The 19,704-nt window shown below is 46.8% G+C and overlaps 1 pseudogene across 1 annotated transcript; it reads right to left on the minus strand.

Moving 5' to 3' along the window:
- Window positions 1–18,652: 18,652 nt before the first annotated feature.
- LOC309644521 (cytochrome c oxidase subunit NDUFA4 pseudogene) lies at window positions 18,653–19,313 on the minus strand (annotated as a pseudogene). The gene has a single exon. The product of its transcript is annotated as a cytochrome c oxidase subunit NDUFA4 pseudogene (transcript).
- Between the last annotated feature and the right edge of the window lie 391 nt (window positions 19,314–19,704).

A 19,704-nucleotide genomic window follows, 5' to 3' on the forward strand; every position in this document is an offset into this window, starting at 1 on the left:
CTAGGGATGTAGGAAGCCTGACAGTGTAGGAGCCTGCATTCCAGATGTTTACAAGCTCTGTCTTTGGCTGGGGGGAGGGGAGAACTGATTAGCATCTGGTTTCACTTCCCACACATTGAGGAACTTGCTGGGAAGGGGCAGTTTGAGAAGAACTAATGGGACTGCCCTTAGAATTTTGGTTCTGTGCTAAGGGAGACTAAAGCCCATTTGTGTAGAGTGTATGAATTATGACTCAGTACCAGCTCATGAGGGCTGCCAGCATCCTAATATGCAGGCCATCTTATCCTATCTACATTAATATATTTGGTTGCCTAATTTGCAGGTACATAAAACCGACAACCAGTTTGGGGTGGGGGATGACCCGCCGTCCCAGACACCCACCTAGAAGTTAAGGTACATGTGGCCTTTTATCCCAACTCCAAAGAAAGGTGTGTGTTTTACATCAAAAGTGTTAGTTTAGATAATTTTATACTGGGTAATCTTTGTTGAGTTGAATAATCCTTTAACAAATATAAGTAATTTGAAAAGCTGCCTCTGGTTCGTTTCCACTAATTACCTCAAAGCTGGTGACTGTAACGGGGTTCCTGTAGGTTGGCCTACACCAGGCGCACCCCGTTTTGCCTCAGGTTGGGGCCCACATTACAACCACTTGGCTCCTTGAGGGAGTGAAAAGGAGGAGAAAGGTCCCCTCAGCAGGGCTGGAGTCCATCCCCAGCACTGCTGGTGCCCACGCTCCCCTCCCAGGAGGCCCAGCCACACAAAGGCCAGGGTTGTCTCTCTGGTTCTGCTGGAGGCTGAGGGCAAAGCTCCTCCCACACCTGCTTCCACGCAACTGGCTGAGGACAGTCTGTAATTCCAACAGTTTTTTATTACTCTGCAGAGGTTGCTCAGAAGAGTGGGAGGCATTTAGAACACCTGCCCCGTTTGGCTTCAAGGCAGTCCTTAGAGGAGGGTGGAAGGGCTGTCATTTCAGATCTGAGACCCTGAGGGTGGGGACAGAGCCACGGTCCCACAGTCAGGTCTGGGCTGTGGCTGCACTGGATCCCTGAGCCATCCCAGGCTCATCACCGCCCAACCACCAGGGCGGGAGAAGTCCCACCTGCAGCAGACAGCCTTTTGCAGAAGGATCTTAGCTGAGAGAAGTTTTTGAAAAGTAGAAAATAGCCTCCGGGCCTTGGCTTTGGCTGTGCCCACCGCTCAGCATAGGGGCCCAGGCGGGGAATCTCCTTGAGATCATTAGGAGCACTTCTGGCACTGGACCCCCTTAGCTCGTCCTAAAGAGGGCGAATAGCAGATGGTGAATTGCAGAGGGACAGAGACATGTACATTTCAGCTCCGAGAATCCCTTTTTCTGTTTTCAGTAGTGTTAGGACTTCCAGAAGAGGGCAGCACACTTTAGGTCTTATTGGATCAGCCATTTTTGCTTCTCCCTTGCTAGCTTTTAGGCCTGCAGAGCATTTACCTTAATAATAGTCATAATAATCCTAATACCAGCAGTTTGCCTGTGCGAGGGGCCTTTGCTTTTCGAGCAGTCTCACATCCATCATCTTGTTTGAACAAGCCTGGTAATCCTCTCTGAAGTGTCTCCAGGGCATCTGGAGCCAGCACTTCTGAGGCCCTTTGAGGCCCAGGAACCTGGGCGTGAGGTGGGGAGCGGGTGTGTAATTTGACGAGGGTAGAATCTTCCCTGGAACTCTCAACCCCAGTCCCCAGTGCAGGGCCTCCTGACTGACTGATGGAAGCTTAACAGGCCAAGATGTATCTTTCTTCTTAGGCCCTGCAATCCTTCAGAGTTGTGTGGTTTCTGCTTCACATTTTGTTAGATGACGTATCTGCTCCGGGGGCTGGGCGCTATCAGCACGCAAGGCTGGCTGTGCAGTGCCTACTGGGACAGTGTCGGCAAGGACTCCGGGCTGGTGGGGAAGAGAAGGCGAGGGGTCAGGGCTGCCCACCCACCTGCCTACCGTCACTCTGCACTGCAGACTGGGCAACGCTGGAGATGGGTGGGCAGAGAAACACCAGATTGGAATACTCTTTTCTGGGGGCTGTGCCACGTGGCCTGTAGGATCTCAGTTCCCCAACCAGAGATTGAACCCAAGGCCAGGGAAGTGAAAGCCCGGAATCCTAACCACTAGGTCGCCAGGGAGCTCCCAAATTGGAATACTGTTGAGCCAGGCCTGGGCCAGGCCCTGACTCTGGAGCCGCCAGGCTCTTAAAGATAAGTCAAATAAACAAGTTCAATTAGAAGGAGTAGAGGAAATTGGTGGAGAAATTCTTTAAGTGCCTTTTTAAAAAGCAGGTGAGTGTAGGTGGTTAGGCAGGCAAGTGAGCAGGAAACAGTGACAGGTTCAAATAAGGTGGCACTCCCCCCAGTGACAGTTGGAATTCATGCTTAGGCATCACAAAAAGAGGCTGTCAGGCACGCGGGGACAAAGGCATGCCTTTCCTGGGAGGAGAAGGGCAAGATTCGAAGGTGGGTGGGGAAGAAATACAAGTGATTCTCAAAGCCTGTGCAGAGATAACCCCGTTGTATGCATCCCTTGCAAATGAACTTGAGACCTTGGTTCCCACCTGTCCTGGACCCTGGGGAAAGTCCTAGAGGTGATCGGGAGCTTCTTTGGAGCAGAGGCTGGCTGGGAGGGGGAGTAACTTTTAAGGAGTGGGGTGGGTAACCCTGTGTCTGTCCAGGGGGCAGTGGCAGCTCATGCAACCTGTCAGTGTAAACTGAGCAGTCAGCTGGGCTGAGAAGTTTTCCCACAGAATTTCTCTGCTGGGTCAGCCAGGGCCCCATCCAGGTTCTGTTCTGGTTTCCCATTTGACAGAACAGCCCCCGCAGGCAGAGAGGCAGATGACCATAGGCTTGGTTTACTAACAGTTACACCCCTGTATCTACAGCTCTGGTGCCCCCCTCATCAGGTGCAGCTGAATGGCGCCAGGAGCGCTCACTTAGGAGTCCAACTAGGTGGGCTGAAGCCTCAACCCCACCACTCCAGAGGCTGGTCCCTCCTCTCTGAGCCTTGGCGGTTCAGGTAGAGCTAGAGAACAGTGAGTCATCCCTCCCTCTCTCTGCGGCACCTTTAAGGGAGACGGACTAAAAATGTCTCCCTGCCCAACTCCCTTTCCCAGCATTAGAGCTTTGGGAAAGGCGTAAAATACCTGAAGTTTCTTGGACAAGCTGTTATTACATTTCCTTCGTCAAGTTCAGATCTGTAAAGCACGTGAAATTAAAGACAGCAGTAACAACGTGCACTGAGAGGTTTTTTGCTTTCAGGGCGTTGCTACCCCTATTACCTCATTTGAAACAGTCACATGATTCCACAGGTATTTATGGGGGAGGGAGTAGGCAGCTCTGGAACTTTACTTCGTCCCAGGCAATTGTGCTGGTGCTTCACCTGTGTTCTCGTTGCATCTTTGCAGCGTCGCACCTGGTCACCCGGACACCTGGACACTTGGCATCAAGCGCCCAATTTGTCAGGTGAAGAAAATGAGATTCAGGGAGATTAAATGCACTTGCTTGCTTCACCTCTGGTCCTTTTTTCTGCTGCTTTTGTTGCGAAGAGGCAGATAGAAATGAATCAATGCTAAATTAAGACCATCTGCCCATGACAACCCTGTAGACTCCTTGACCCCTGCGGTTCTGACCTGAAGCTGTGGCACGTGTGAAGAATCACAACAACAGGCTGTAAATAATTTAAGAGGATTGCACCCTGTACTCAAATCTCTTGAAGGGCATTGAGGAGGAGCCAATTTGTAATTCCCAGCTGTACCTCTAGTGACTCCTTTCTTGGCTCCCTAATTCCATCCCAGATTCTCCTGGGCTCCGCGTTCAACACCCCCTCCCGGCCCTCTACTCTCACCCAGCCCAGATGGCTTTTTCTCCCCTCTTCTCTTCTGTTTTGTATTCTTCTTATCACTTAGACTTTTAAATTTTATACTCGCTGAAAGAGGTCTTTCAGATTTAGATTTATGGCCTGTGTAACTGTGCATACACAAAAAGGCAAATATAAATGAAAAAAATGTACTAAGGTATGTTCCAGGCATTGGGGCTCCCCTGGTGGTCCAGTGGTTAAGACTCTGTGCTTCCACTGCAAGGGGCACGGGTTCGATCCCTGGTTGGAGAACTGAGGTCCCCATGCTGCACAGCACAGCTGAAAAATTAAAATTTGAAAAAAAAAAAAAAGATATGTTCCAGGCAACGACAACTATGTCATCATTGCCATCTGCTGACAGCAATTGTAAGACATTCTCATGTCAGAGTTAAACCCCTGTGACCCACCACATTGCTGAAGAAACAGAATCGTTCCCAACACTATTGGAGGCCTCTGTGTTCACCTCCGTGACCACGTCTCTGTCCTTTCCACCCCAGAGGCAGCCATTCTCCTGGATTTTTTGTGTTTATCATGCCCTTGTTTTCCTTACAGTTTTACCAAATATGTAACCTACACAATATATTGTTTGGTCTTGTTTTTGATCTGCTTCATAAATGGAATCATATCATATATATTCTTCTGTGACTTGCTTTTTCATTTTATTTTATTTATTTTTAAAATATTTGTTTATTTTGGCTGCACCGGGTCTTAGTTGTGGCACGTGGGATCTTCCTTGTGGCATGAAGGATCTTTAGTTGTGGCATGTGGAGGTCTTTTAGTCGCGGCATGTTGACTTCTTAGTTGCGGCATGCAGACTCTTAGTTGCAGCATGCATGTGGGATCTAGTTCCCTGACCAGGGCTTGAACCCAGGCCCCCTGCATTGGGAGCGCAGAGTCTTACCCGCTGGACCACCAGGGAAGTCCCTTCATTTTATTTTAAGACAGCCATATTGAGATATAATTCACATACCATACACACAATTCACCCATTTAAAGTACACATTTTAATGGTTTTAGTATATTCACAGATATATGCATCCATCACCACAGTCAATTTTAGAGCATTTTCATCACCTCAAAAATAAACTCTAGTTATCACTCTCCTTTCTCCCCAGCCCCAGCCCCAGCCTCAGTTCTAAGCAAGCACTAATCTACTTCCTGTCTCTAGGACAGAAAAAATAGGACTTGCCTATTCTGACCTTTCATAATATGTGGTCTTTTGTGACTGGCTTCTTTCGCTTAGTGTGATGTTTTCAAGATTCATCCATATCACAGCATGTATCAGTACTTCATTCCTTTTTATCACGAAATAATATTTCATGGTATGGATATGCCACATTTTGTTTATCTATTTGTCCGTTGATGGAGACTTGCTTTTTTTTTTAAAATAAATTTATTTATTTTTACTTTTGGCTGTGTTGGGTCTTCATTGCTGCACACAGGCTTTCTCTAGTGGCGGTGAACGGAGGCTTCTCTTCGTTGCAGTGCGCGGGCTTCTCATTGCGGTGGCTTCTCTTGTGGCAGAGCACGGGCTCTAGGTGCATGGGCTCAGTAGTTGTGCCACACGGGCTTAGTTGCTCCGTGGCATGTGGGATCTTCCTGAACCAGGGCTCGAACCCGTGTCCCCTGCATTGGCAGGCGGATTCTTAACCACTGTGCCACCAGGGAAGGCTGACTTGCTCTTTTATTTTATTATTTATTTATTTATTTATTTTATAAGTTTATTTATTTTTGGCTGCGTTGGGTCTTTGTTCCTGCGCGTGGGCTTTCTCTAGTTGCGGCGAACGGAGGCTACTCTTCGTTGCGGTGTGCGGGCTTCTCATCACGGTGGCTTCTCTTTGTTGTGGAGCACGGGCTCTAGGCACGCGGGCTTCAGTAGTTGTGGCTCACGGGCTCTAGAGCACAGGCTCAGTAATTGTGGCACACGGGCTTAGTTGTTCCACGGCATGTGGAATCTTCCTGGACCGGGGATCGAACCCGTGTCCCCTGCATTGGCAGGTGGACTCTTAACCACTGCACCACCAGGGAAGTCCCTGACTTGCTTTTTTAAATTGAACATTATGTGAGATTTATCCACACAAATGTGTAAAGATGTTATTAATTTCCATTGTAGTCCATATAGTCTGTGCATAAGATGAACATTGAAGCTGTTTCTAGTGCTTTGCTATTATAGATTATTTTGCTCTAAAGATTCTTGTGGTTTCTCCTGGAACACATATGTGAAGGTTTCTCTAGGGTATAAACCTAGGAGTGGAGCTACTGGCAGATAGAACCTTCTATGATGATGGAAATGTTCAATTCTGTGTTCCGCACTGTCCAGCTCAGTGACTGGTAGCCACATGTGGCTCTTGAACACTTGAAATGTGGTTCATGTAGCTGAGGGGTTGAATTTTAAACTTTTTAAACTCATTTAAATTTAAATAGCCATTTATGGCTCGTGACTGCTGTATTGGAGGAGCAGCTGTCTAGATAGACTTTCTTATTCTATTGCCAGCAAATGCTGCTGGCCCTTCCTTCCTACCCTGAATATACTGAGGGAATGAACATGAGTTTTGTTCTTGCTAATCTGTGGACTGGACTGAATATCTAGGTTCAGGGACATTCAAGGGGAAGGAAAGGAAGAGGAGGAAGAGGAGGAAGAAGAGGGGTAGTGGTGGTAGTCCCTAACCTTCAGACTGTGACTTCAGCCCTAGCCCTGGGGAGCCAAAGCCAGAGAGGAGTTGAGGCCGGGGACACTCACGTGGTTCTGCCGAGCGGGGGTGTGAGGCGGGCTCCGCTTCACTGCACATTGGGGTCTCAGACACGACTGACATCACAGAATCCACTCCAAGGTCATACTAGGCTGTGGAGCATGGGATTTCAAACAGAAGACAGCACCCCACTCTGAGATCGCAGGCTTCTCTTGTTATTTAGTTAAGCTGGAATGAAAGAGCTGGAAAGGGTTCTTTAGGGACAAATGCTTGAGACCTGATCCCCTTTGCAGCTTCCTGTTCCGGCATCAGAGGTCACTGTGTCCTTGGTCTCAGATGTCACAGTACCGAGATCTCCAGCCCTCGTCGCCGTGTCTCCCTGATTGTATCTGGGTTGCTCTTTCCACCACCTTAGACATGATGTCACCTCTGTATCATGTGCTGGGGACACTGTTTGGCTTTGAAGTTCCTAAGAAAGAGCCAACCCTGATGGATCTCTCTTTTTTAAAAAATGTTTATTGGAGTCTAGTTGATTTACAATGTTGTGTTAGTTTCTTCTGTACAGCGAAGTGAATCAGTTATACATATACATATATCCACTCTTCTTTAGATTCTTTTCCCATACAGATCATTACAGAGTATTGAGTAGATTTCCCTGTTGGTGGGAGTGTAAATTGGTGCAGCCACTATGGAGAACAGTAAGGAAATTCCTTTAAAAACTAAAAATAGAGCTACCATATGGTCCAGCAATCCCACTCCTGGGCATATATCCTGAGAAAACCATAATTCGAAAGGGTACATGCACCCCAGTGTTCATTGCAGCACTATTTACAATAGCCAGGACATGCAAGCAACCTGATGGATCTCTTTCTTGCAGAACTTGAGCTAACTGTAGCCAGTCTCCTTGTGATTGTGTAACGTCCCAGATGCCTCTGTGGAGGGACCACGGTGAACGCTTTTTTGAGGGGGTGGCTGTGTTCTCTGTCTCCTGGGCTGCTCCAGCCTTTTTTCTTTTTGTTACCTTGAGTGGGTCCACCGCACTGGCTAAGGGCTGGAGGGAAGATGATTTGGGGGTTGACTTGTCCCTCTCCTACTCCCTCTTTCATCTATCTATCTATTTATTTATATTGAAGTATAGTTGATTTACAATGTTGTGTTAGTTTCAGGTGTACAGAAAAGGGACTCAGTTACATATATATATATATTTTTTTTTTCCTTTTTCATATTCTTTTCTATTATGGTTTATTACAGGATACTGAATATAGTTCCCTGTGCTGAACTCCCCAGCTCCCTTTCACATCACCTGCCCTGTCCTGGGGGTGGCAGATGTTCCTCCTCCTGGGGGTTCTGTCCTTCCCGCTTCTTTCCCTTCTTTCCTTCCAAGCCCGTGGCTGTCAGGAGTGGCCTGTGGTCGCCATCCAGACACGGTTATCCACACGTCACATCAACTCTTTTGCTGATCTGGATAGAGTGGCCCTCAAACACAGGTGTCCTTGATAACCTCCCTCTGACATTGTGGTCGCTGCGTCTTCCTGGACATACTGGTCACGCCCACTGCACGACCACGTTCATCCCCTGTGGCCCTCGGAGACCTGCTGTGATACACGTCCCTTATCCCTCAGCCCCCAACAGCTGCTGTCCAGGGCAGGGCATGGATCCGCCCACAAGGCCTCCACCGCAGGGAACAGGCCAACCCTTGGAGGGCAAATGGGTATTTTTCCTTCTCTTTCTGCAGGTTGACTTGATCTCTCTCTTCCCATCTACCCCATCTCCCAGGGCCTCTCTGGGCTGTCTTTCTGGCCCCTTCTCAGATTGCTCCTGCAGCACAGAAAGCCTAGGAGTCAGTCTTGAGTCAGACCCTTCATAGAGGATGATAATTTCAATTAGCAACCCCAAGGCTCTCTCTGGGGCTTGGGGAGGGGGCTCTGTGAAGACTCCCATCACTTTCAGTGGAAATTTATTCAAACCCAGGTGACTTTGACCTAAAACTTAAGGTCTCCTCATTGCCCTCACTGCCCCTGTACTTATGGAGCCCTGCGGTATGCTCAGTGCCAGGCTGAGAGGGAAGAAAGGGAGAGGGAGCTTGAGGGAAAAAAAGATCGTTTCTGGTCTTGAGAACTTTCCATCTAGCTGGGGACCCTAGACTAACACACAATAAAAGAATAGGAATAAGAATAACCTCCCCTGTTTGTTTAGCGCTTAGTCGTTTGCTGAGTGTATTCACATGATTCAGCTTGTCTCAGCCATTCCCCAGGACGTGCCCCTAACGGCCCAAGCGCAGGACGGCAGAGGGTGGTGATTTGTTCTCAGGGGTCTGTGGTGTAGCCCCGTGTGGCTTGTGTGCAGGTTTAAAATCTGAAGTTTGGTGTCCTCTTAAATCATCACGAGGATTTCTCATTCTACTCCACACTAAGTCTGTGTTGACACAAATATAACAACAACATGCTAAATGATTGTCCTCGGAGTGAAACAGAGGCACCTGTTGATCCTGCAGTCAGAGAGACAGGGACGCCTGCAACTAACCTCAGCCCAGCCGGGGGTGGGGTGGGGGGGCGATGCTTACTGCTGTTGAGATGCCAGGGAGACAGTGCAGGTGATCCGTAGGGGCTCCCTGGGTGAAGTACGATCCCTCTCCTGTGAGCCGTGAGGAGGGGCCAGCCTAGTTCCCTGGCTCCGGAGTGGTAGGGCTGCCACTTCATTCCAGCTCTTTGGACTCTCCTGACCCAAGGCTTGTGCAACCGGCCTGACCAGCAGGGAGCCAGGGGTTCAAAACAGGAGCACTCTTCCTCTTTCTGTGGGAGTACAGCAGGGAGGTTTTTTTGCCGAGAGGAAAAAATGGGCAGTAAGTGGCTTTTTCTTCCATGGTTAGAGCAAGTTGCAAAGACAAAGAACAAGCCCTCAGTAATTTGGTTTTGATCATCTTGGGAGTTGCCAGTGGACTTTTGGAGGCCTGAGTGACAGCTGCAGAAGGGCACCCTGCCCCACTTCCCTTCCACCAGCTCTGGTCTCCTGATTTTATCCATTTTAGTTAACCCCCAGCCTCCGAAACACCTTGGGAGAGCCTTCCGTGGGGCCTGCAGGCCCTGATGCCCCAGCTACACTGGCTTGGACCCATGACTTCTTCCGGTATGCTCTCAAGCCAAGGATCTGTAGAGGCCCTCTTACCATCCTCTGCTTAGCCCACTCACCTAACTCACCTTCACTCCCCATGCCCTCCATAAAACATTTTTGACCAGGGATCGAACCTGCACCCCCTGCAGTGGTCTTAACCACTGGCCCACCAGGGAAGTCTCATGCTCTCTGTAAAGTGTAACCACCCAGAACCCACCAGAACCCTGCACACTTTTGCCTCCGTACTTGACACGTTTTTTGGTTTTTTAAAAAATATTTATTTATTTATTTGGCTGCATCAGGTCTTAGTTGCGGCATGCGGGATCTTTCGTTGTGGTGCGCGGGCTTCTCTCCAGTTGTGGCATGTGGGCTCAGTAGTTGTGACGCGTGGACTCTAGGGCGCACGGGCTTAGTTGCCCCACAGCATGTGGGATCTCAGTTCCCCGACCAGGGATCAAACCCTTGTCCCCTGCATTGGAAGGAGGATTCTTAACCACTGGACCACCAGGGAAGTCCCGACCTGTATTTTTTACCCAGAATCAGTTGTTCCCAAACCTGATTGTGATTTGTTATTGCACTTAACGTAATTTAATTAATATCATGTAAACTGGTAAAATCTGAGTGCAAAAGGTTTTTCTGGAAAGTTAACCTAAATGCTTTGGAAGGATTTAATAAAGGCAAATCATACCAAAAACATTTTAGATGTAGATGAGAGAAAAAGATAGGGGGAAAGATACTGAAGAGCCAGGATTCTGAACTCAGGTTGCCTCACAAGCATCTTTACCACTTCCCCTCACTTTAAGGAAAGGGAGACTGGAAATCCTCAGGGATAAATCATGGACGTGCTTCCTGAGAGAAAGAGGACTCATAACTCCCAGCGGCAGATCTACAAGCACAGCCCTGACTCCACAGTAAAAGAACGGAGGAATATTTATGTGATGTACGTAAAAATAACATGCTTAAGGGACACTTCATTTTAAGTGATTTCACTCTTTGTTTTGATTAACACACCGGCTTCCAGGTTTGAAAGTGCTGGATAAGGGGGCTCTGACACACTGCATTACGGGAGGATGGCGGGGTGCTGCCTTGCCAGACGGCTGGAATTCAGAGAATGAGGCCCGTGGGAGCCTGTGGAACCAGTGGTACTGGGACTAAGTCTTAAAGGAAGGTCAGCTCTGGGGTCACCATTGTCATAGAGCCGCGTTCCTGTTCTTCCTGGTCCTCATTGTGAAGGGTCTACTCCTCCCACTCAGGCATGAGCAGCATCAAAGCGGGGATAGATGTGGTTTTGCACCCCATTGTGTCTCCATAGTGCCTGGCACACAGGCTCTCAACTAGCATTGGCCCATGAATGAATAAATGAAAGGGTCTCATGAACACCAGAGAGGTTCCTAGGTCACCTGTGTGTGTTTTAAGAGGGACTTGGGCTTCCCTGGTGGCGCAGTGGTTAAGAATCCGCCTGCCAATGCAGGGGACACGGGTTTGAGCCCTGGTCCGGGAAGATCCCACGTGCCGCAGAGCAACTAAGCCTGTGTGCCACAACTACTGAGCCTGCGTGACACAACTACTGAAGCTCACGTGCCTAGAGCATGTGCTCTGCAACAAGAGAAGCCACCGCAATGAGAAGCCTGCCCACCACAAGGAAGAGTAGCCCCCACTCACCGCAACTAGAGAAAGCCCGTGCGCAGCAACAAAGAGCCAACACAGTCACAAATAAATAAATAAATACAAAATAAATTAAAAAAAAAAAAGAGGGACTTAATTTTTTTTAGGGCAGTTTTAGGTTCACAGCAAAATTGAGAGGAAGATACGAAGAGTTCCCACATACACCTGCCACCACACAGGCTTAGCCTCCCCATTATCTACATACCCAGCAGAGTGATACGTGTGTCACAACTGATGAACCTATATCGACACATCATCATCACCCAAAGTCCACAGTTTACATCAGGGTTCATTCCTGGTGTTGTATATTCTATGGGTTTGGACAAATGTATAATGACATGTATCCATCTGTATAGTATCATACAGAGTGTTTTCACTGCCTTAAAAATTCTCTGTGCTCTGCCTATTTATCCCTCCTTCCCCCAACTCCTGACCACCAGTGATCTTTTTACTGTCTCCATAGTTTTGCCTTCCCCAGAATGTCATAGAGTTCGAATCATACAGTACGCAGCCTCTTCAGATTGTCTCTTTAACTTAGTAATGTACAGTTAAGATTCCTCCGTGTCCTTTCATAGCTTGATAGCTCCTTTTTTTTTTTAAGCATTGAATAATATTCCATTGTCTAGATGTACTACAGTTTAGTTATCCATTCACCTACTGAAGGGCACTTTTGTTGCTTCCAAGTTTTAACAATTATAAATAAACAGCTTTACAGTGCTATAAACAGTGTACAGGTTTTTGTGTGGACGTAAGTTTTCAACTCATTTGTGTAAATACCAAGGAGCGCGATTGCTGGATCATATGGTAAGAGTATGTTTAGTTTTGTAAAAAACTGCCAAGCTGTCTTCCAAAGTGGCTGTACCACTTTGCATTCCCACCAGCAGTGAATGAGAGAGTTCCTGTTATTTTTACATTCTCGCCAGCATTGGATGTTGTCAGGGTTCCGGGTATTGGCCATTCTAATAGGTATGTAGTACTGTCTCATTATTGCTTTAATTTATACTTCCCTGATGGCATGTGATGTAGAGCATCTTTTCACATGCCCGTTTGCCATCTGTTTATCTTCTTCGGTGAGGTGTGGTTACCTGTGTTTTAATGAGTCCAAATCTTAATCTTCTGAAGGTAGAACAAGAAGGAATGTTCTGAGAACTCTCCCTTGGAGCTACCTGGAAACTTCCTGATGAAGTGGAATAGTCACTGATGTTTACTTTACCTGCCCTGTTTCACTTATCACATCGGGCACCCACACTGCCCCTGACTTAGCATGTAGAGCATAGCAGCTAATACAGACCAAAGTCCCTTGGTCAATATGAAGTGTTAAACAAAAAGGTAGAACAGATATTAGGTATTAGTATATTATAGTACCAGTGGAGTCCCTGACTTTAAAAAAAGCTCATTAAAAAGTCAGCGTTAAGGTACAGCTAGACTAGGGAGCAGTTATTTGCATTATAAGAACGTCTTCACTTTGCAAATAAAGCCTTCAGAGGTGGATTAAAAAGTAGTCTTCTCTAGCAACGTTAAAAATGCAGTGTAATTTACAGTTTAAAAATATTTTCTGAATTTAGAAGTAATTATTGGAAGGCCAAATCTTTCGGATCAATCTATGTTTGTGTGTGCTTGTATGTGTGTGGTGAGTGTGGGGTTGTTCCTGAACAGGCTTTTGCTTCATCTGATAGGGGTCATAGACTTGGCCATACACATCCAGAGCTCAGATCATGTCCCTTAGAGCCGGGTATATCTGTAAAATAGGCATAATAAAACTATGAGCAGGGTTGGGAAGATATATGTGAAGTGGGCTGAATAATGGCCTCCAAAGATATTACACCATAATCCCTGGAACCTGTAAATTTTAAATTATTTGGAAAAAGGATCTTTGCAGTTATGATTAAGTAAAAGATCTTGAGCTGGGGAGACGATTTTGAATTACCTGAGCGAGCTCTAACTATAGTCACATGTGTCCTTATTAGAGGGAGACAGAGGGAGATTTGACCACACACAAAGGAGAAGGTGATGTGAAGATGGAGGAAAGAGAGGTTCGAAGATGCTGGCCTTGAAGATTGGAATGACGTGGCCACAAGCCAAGGAATGCTGACTTGTGGATTCTCTCCTAGAGCCTCTGGAAGGAGTGTGGCCCTGCTGACACCTTGATTTTGGCCCAGGGACACTGATTTCAGATGTCTGGTCTCCAGAACCCTGAGAGAATACATTTCTGTTGTTTTAAGCCACCAAGTTTGTGTAGTTTTTGATAGTAGCCATGGGAAACTTTATACAATATATAAATCAAATAGCACAGTGCCTGGATGCAGAAGGTGTTTAGGAATCCAACAGATCTTGGTTTGAATTATCTCCTCATCCACTTGCTATGTGACTTTGGAGAAATTATTTAATCTCAGTCTAAACCTTAGTTTTTTCACCTGTAAAATGGGAATAACAGCAACTGTTTCGCAGGATTATTATGATGATTAAATCAAAAAATGTACAGTGCTTAGGATAGAGCAGAATTCCCAGCCTTGGCCCTATTTTGGGCTGGATAATTCTGTGTTGTGCTGGGCATTGCAGGATGTTTAGCAACATCCCTGACCTTTACACACTCAATGCCACGGTACCCCTCACCACAGTGGTGATGCGCAAAAGTGTTCCCAGACATCGCCACATATTCCCTGGGGGGCAAAATTGCCCTGGTTGAGAACCCCTGGTACGGAACCTGACTCATAGAAAGTGCTCAACAGACAGTAACTGTTATTATTTGCTGAATGAGTGGGTCTTTTAGGAGGGAAGTGGAACATAGTGCTTAAGAGCATGGGCTCTGGTCTCAGACTGTCCGGGTTCTGATCCCAACTGTACCACTTAACCAGCTCTGTGACCTCAGGCACATCATTTAACATCTCCATGCCTCTGTTTCTCATCTGTAAAGAGGGAAAATAATATCTACTTCACAGGGCTACTGTAAGGATTAGATGAGATGATCCGGATACAGCATTTAGAATGGAGTCTGTCATATTGTAAACCTCAATAATAACAATAATAATAACAATTGCTACTGCTATTTACTATCTCTGAACAAGCAGTTGGGAATCAGAATGTGAACACAGCTTGGGTTGGTCTTGCCCAAGAATGAGGCAGCCCTTCCTAACTTTACCCTCAATCCCACCTCTGCAGGAAGTCTGTGCAGCTTGCCTCCTGTCCCAGCAGCTTCTTGGGGGCCTGGTCATAGCAATTAATTGATCACTGCATTTAGAAGGAGTCCGTGTCATGGGCAGAATTTGCCCATACTACTGTTTTCATCCTGGCCTGGTCAGCCCTCTGCAGAGGTAGTGCATGGGCAGAGGGCAGTCCTGTCCTCCAGGCTTCTCATAGACAGGTGGCTCTGAGGATGCTTGAGGCCAGACATATGGCCAAGGGGGCCAGGATTCCATGTTTAATAGCGAAGATGGCATGTGATGTAACGTTCCTTGTGGGGTACTGACCCCAGCACTATATGTGTGCTGGGAACTTAAATTCCTGCTGTCTGGTACCTCAGAGCTGAATAGGAATACAGACCAAAAAACACGGGCAAGTGCTCGCAGGACCCTGATCTAAATATGCTGATGGCGGAGGCACAGGTGCTTGGCATGCATCTAGGGCAGTAGGTAACCCCATTCTGGGGTGCTGGATTAATCAGGGTCTGGTTCAGCTGCAGAAAACAATAATATACAAAATAACAGAGGTAAGAAAATTTATTTCTCTCTTACTGCAAAAGCAGTCTTGAGTTAGGCAGCCCAGGGTGATAGGATGCACCATCAGCTGTTAAGCCCTAGTCCACAGCTTAATGTTCCTTAACCCCAGTCATTGTTTAAAAACTAAACTTTTTTTTTTATTGGTAATTAAATTCTTTTTTTTTTTTAAATAAATTTATTTATTTATTTTTGGCTGCACTGGGTCTTTGTTGCTGCACATGGGCTTTCTCTAGTTGTGGCGAGCGGGGGCTACTCTTCATTGTGGTGCACAGGCTTCTCTTTGCGGTGGCTTCTCTTGTTGCGGAGCACGGGCTCTAGGCACGCGGGCTTCAGTAGTTGTGGCTCGTGGGCTCTAGAGTGCAAGCTCAGTAGCTGTGGCGCACAGGCTTAGTTGCTCCGCAGCATGTGGGATCTTCCTGGATCAGGGCTTGAACCCGTGTCCTTTGCATTGGCAGGCGGATTCTTAACCACTACACCACCAGGGAAGTCCCAATTATATTCTTTTTGTTGTTGTTCTTTTCTTTTTCTTTTGAATTTTATTTATTTATTTATTTTATACAGCAGGTTCTTATTAGTTATCAATTTTATACATATTGGTGTATATATGTCCATCCCAATCTCCCAATTCATCCTAAAAACTAAACCTAATTTTAACTGACTTGATCCCTATCCTAAACTTGACCCTAACTCTAACCCTAACTTCAACCCAACCCTAATCCTAACCCTACCCTAACCTGATTCCTAACCTTACCCTTCATGCTAACCCTACTCCTACCTCAAACTCAACCTGAATGCCAACTCTAGCCCCAATCTCCCTCTAATCTTAACCCTAACTGTAACCCTGCCCTAATGTTAATCTTAACTTTAACCCTAAATCCAATCACAACTCCAACCTTGTATTAGTCAGGTTCTCCAGAGAAACAGAACCAATTACATGTGTGTATATAAAGAAAGATGTATTTTCAGGAATTGGCTTATATGATTATGGAGGATGGCAAGTCCAACATCTGCAGGAAGAGCCAGTGTTGCAGCTCAAGTCCAAAGGTTGTCTGCTGGCAGAATTCCCTCTTGCTCAGGAAAGGTCAGTCTTATTCTATTCAGACTGTCAACTGATTAGATGAGGCCCACCCACAGTATGGAGGGCAATCTGTTTCACTCAAAGTCACTGCTTTAAACATTAATCTCATGCAAAAACACCCTTACTGGGACTTCCCTGGTGGCACAGTGGTTAAGAATCTGCCTGCCAATGCAGGGGGCACGGGTTCCATTCCTGGTCCAGGAAGATCCCACATGCCGCGGAGCAACTAAGCCCGTGTGCCACAACTACTGAGTCTGTGCTCTAGAGCCCACGAGCCACAACAACTGAGCCCACATGCTGCAACTACTGAAGCCCACATGCTCTAAGGCCTGCGTGCTGCAACTACTGAAGCCTGCGCAGTGGTTAAGAATCCACCTGCTAATGCAGGGGACATGGGTTTGAGCCCTGGTCTGGGAAGATCCCACATGCTGCGGAGCAACTAAGCCCGTGTGCCACAACTACTGAGACTGCATGACACAACTACTGAAGCCCATGTGCCTAGAGCCTGTGCTCCACAACAAGAGAAGCCACCGCAACGAGAAGCCCACGCACCACAACGAAGAGTAACCCCTGCTCACCACAACTAGAGAAAGCCCGCACACAGCAACGAAGACCCAATGCAGTCCAAAATAAATAAATAAAACAAATAAAAAATTATATAAAAAAACAAAAACAAAAACACCCTTACAGACACAGACACATTCAGAGTAATGTTTAATCACATATCTGGACACCATGGCCCAGCCAAGTTGACACATAAAATTAACCATCAGAAACCTCAACCCAAATCCCAGCCCTAATCCTAATCTTCTCCACAAAGAGTTCATTCTCCCTACCAGGCTGATACCTCTGCAGATAGGCTGGTTGACATGATGCAAGGGGCCCACTTGGTGGGTGGAGTGGGTGTGGACACAATGGGCCTCATGAAGGCAGCCTGCCTTGGCACAGGGGGTTAATAGCTGGCGGGGAGGGGAGTGCAGAACCACAGCAGGAACGTTTTGTTCTCAGACCGAGGCCCACCAGGCAGCATGAACACTAGTGGTATTTGCTGTATAAAGTGGTGTAACTTCAGAATGCTATTTTACCACTTGGCCTTCATGTTGAGTTTAAGTACAATGGTAGCAAATTGTGCTGATTTTTATTTCATAGGCTTAGATTTAATGGCTTTTGAATTCATCTTCTCAACCTATGTAAATTATCTACTGTGGCCTCAAATCCAGCACTTTTTATAAGAGGACTGTGGTGTTTTGTTTTTTTTTTTTTCTTTTGAGGACGGTAATTTTTGTAGGAGGATTTTATACCAGCTTCTGTTAGCACTGGCTCACTGGGCATGGACCCAATAGAAGATTCAAATGAAGAATGAAAGAGCATTAGTGAAATTCATAGGAACAAGGAACACTTTTTAGAGAGCAGAAGAAAAGCAATAGATGGCCCTGTTTTGGTACAATTCAACAAACGTTTTTTTGGATACATGCAAAGAACTGGGATTGGCACTGCAGGAAATCAAATACAAGAGAAATGGTTACCAGGCATGGGGATGGGGAAACTGGAGAGGAGGTGGCAGGATCAACACACGAATCACTTCCCACACCCTCATTCTGTGCTTCAGTGTTTCAGTATCAGAAAGGCCTTCCTGTGCACTCTACGAAAAAAGACAACCCTCCTGTATGAGCCCGGGTCCCACGGGAAACAGACGGCACATTCCACGAGGATTTTGAAGAACATTAATGAAGAGCTGAGAGTAGGGAAAGGAAGCTAGGGATAGTGAGGCACCCAGGGACCAGCTTCACTGAGAAGCTGTTCCCAATCCCAGGCCTGAAGAGGTAGGAGGAGGGAATGGGGGTATCAGCGTCTCGTTAGAGCTGGAGTGGCCCAAGAGGCACTGTTGTCTAGAGCTGCAGTCCTGAAGGGATACCAGGACCGAGGACAAGAGGAAGCTGAGAAGACGTTCCCAGACTTCCCTCTCCTCCCACCAATGGTGTGTTGAAACTGGCTTATACTGGTTCATCAGGCCCACGGTAAGCATCTCTTTCCAACTCCGACATCAAGATGGCTGTTTGAAATCTCTCAAGGTGGAGTATTTACACCACAGAAATGGGCAAATGCTACAGAGCAGGTTGCTTTTCCTTGGAAAGCTGGCTGATAAACATTTACTACCACACCGCTGCCCCCACCCCCCCACTCTCTCATCTCCTCTTTCTGCCTAAGCCAATAGGAAGGCAGAGGGCGAGGGAGTTTGGGTGAAAGAAGCCTTGCAGGCCAGCCCCTGGGGCATGGAACAAGGCTGAGAGGGAGGACGATGAGTGAATTGTATGCGAGGGAGGGACAGTAAGCAGAGAATAACCAGCACATTCCACTGTCACTTTTGATCCTTTTACCCGTTCTAATTGTTTTAAGGAACTCATCACCACCGGCCCTATTGCAGGTTCATGGTTGACCACCTGGCTCTCTCCCTAGAAGGGAAGCTCTTGGAGAAAAGGGACTTTGTTTTCTTTTCTAACATGTCTTTAGTACTTCAAACAGCAGCAGATTCTCAGTAACTTTGTTTTTTTTAAGTTTCAGATTATTTATTAATCAGTGTAAACCCCAACACAATACACCAACATGATCACGCATTGAGAAGGGAACTATTTCCTGGTCAAGTGTAAAATTGTGCAGATGGCTTCTGGAAGACCTTCATTCTAAGCAGCTTTCTAGTGAAACATTTCATTTAGAAGTCTGGACCTTCTTTCTTCACTTTGCTGTAATCTACATTCACTGGGTAGAACTTGTATTAATCATTGGGACCCCCTTTGTTCCAGGGTTCTGGGTTAATTCTTTGTGTCCCAGCTGACATCTGGATTGAACAATGCCAGGCACCAGACACACAGAGCTGCTCCAGTACCTTCTGCTGCAATAAATACAAAGAGGGGGATCAAGCTAGGATGATTCTTGGCCTGACCAACGATCTGGCGGAGCATGGCTGTGACACAGGCCTCGAGTAAATAATTTTGTTGAATGAAAGAGTATAAGGCAGAATTTAAGTGGCTTCAGAGAAGTGCTGAGTTATGCAGAGGAGAGATTCCATCTAGCGTGGAGGGTGAGACACCCGTGCAACACCCAGAGAGAAAGGTCTAGCAGGCAGGTGGAGAAACAGAGGTTGGAGCTGAAGATACAACCTGATTGAGGGTTATGTCAGATTGAGGGCCTGATCATGGAGGATACCAGTCTGCTGGATGTCACTGGCAGAACGTCAAAGGAGGGGACAAATGCCAAAGACAAGCCAAAGGAGAGGGGAAGGGAGAACCAAGGAAGCAGACAGAGAAGGTCCAGACAGGGAAACAGGCAAATGAGCATGAGGTGTGGAATTTGAGGAAGGAGCCTGTCAGAGAGAAGGAAGTGAGTGATGCCAGTAAAAACTGGCATTTAGTTAACACTCAACCCATATTTGTGTTGAATGAGGTCAAAATGAAGCCTGAGATATGTCCACTAGACTGTATAATGAGGAAATTACTTGTGACCTACATGAGTCATTTTAATAAAGAGGTGGATTCGGAAGCCAGATTCCAGTGAGTTGAGGAGTGAATGGATCACTT

This window comes from Balaenoptera physalus (assembly GCF_965194825.1).
Source record: "Balaenoptera physalus genome assembly, chromosome: 1".
In the NCBI taxonomy this organism is placed as follows: domain Eukaryota; kingdom Metazoa; phylum Chordata; class Mammalia; order Artiodactyla; family Balaenopteridae; genus Balaenoptera; species Balaenoptera physalus.